The sequence below is a fragment of the Notothenia coriiceps genome, unplaced genomic scaffold, assembly GCF_000735185.1.
Source record: "Notothenia coriiceps isolate Sejong01 unplaced genomic scaffold, NC01 NC01_scaffold00037251, whole genome shotgun sequence".
Classification (NCBI taxonomy): Eukaryota; Metazoa; Chordata; class Actinopteri; order Perciformes; family Nototheniidae; genus Notothenia; species Notothenia coriiceps.
In genome coordinates, this window is record NW_011369952.1 from 134,141 (window position 1) to 135,140 (window position 1,000).

Genomic DNA, 1,000 nt, shown 5'->3' on the forward strand with positions numbered 1-1,000 from the left:
GCAATGGGTCTTCAATCAGGTCCCCACCTTTCTTAAAAGAATTTTTTTGGAATGTTGTTTTTTTTTTAACCTATTTATGCTTCTAATATGACAAAGTTGACATCTAAAATAGGAGAGGTTATCAATAAGGAGCGATTTACTTCACGTTGCCAAACAAAATCATCGATAGTAATGAGGAAGCCTTTGTTTCTACAACTCTTACAGAGTGCTTGTGTGTCACAATGTGTACACCACAACAAGCAGAATCAGATATACGAACATACAAAAGCACAACTCAAAAGACTTATGTGAGGTTCAGTCAGTGCCTGGGGTGCGTCTGTCCGCCCTAACAATGCCATCCCTTGCACAACCAAGGTGATAGGAGTACGAGAAGTTGATGTATAAATATTGTATCGCCTCCTCCGACCCCGCCGCATATACAGTTAACGGGAACTATGTTGAAATTCATTCAAATATATACCTGCTTTTGACCCTGGATGATATGTCTTTGGGTATGTGAGAGAGAGACTCTCCTCTTGTTGTCTCAGTCAACACGAGTGAGGCTAGCTAATTCACCATTATGGTACTTTCAGAAGTGACCATGAGATTGTAGAGAATGAAAACAACTCAAAAAAAGCTAACAAAGTGACTCTCCAACAATTTCTATAAACAACTATGCATCTGCGTGGCCACATATACGCCATAGTTTGAAACACCTGCAAGATTAGAAGAGAGTTTCCTCAATATTCACCGAGAGTAGTCACACTGTATAGCTTTTATTTTAAAGCTTATAAACATGTGTTCATTCTGTATTGATACAGATCATCGGCATATTGCAAGTTAGTTTTGTTATGCGAGAGATGTACTGATAAGGTATCTCTTCCTCGGGCCTCGGTTCATAAACTTATCCCCTCTGCTGGTTAAGATTTGATTACCACAACCATACCTGAACCCATAAAACTCCAGTAGCCCTTTTCATGTTTTGGTGTGCGACTGGTGTGTCCGCTCAGGATCCTTGAAG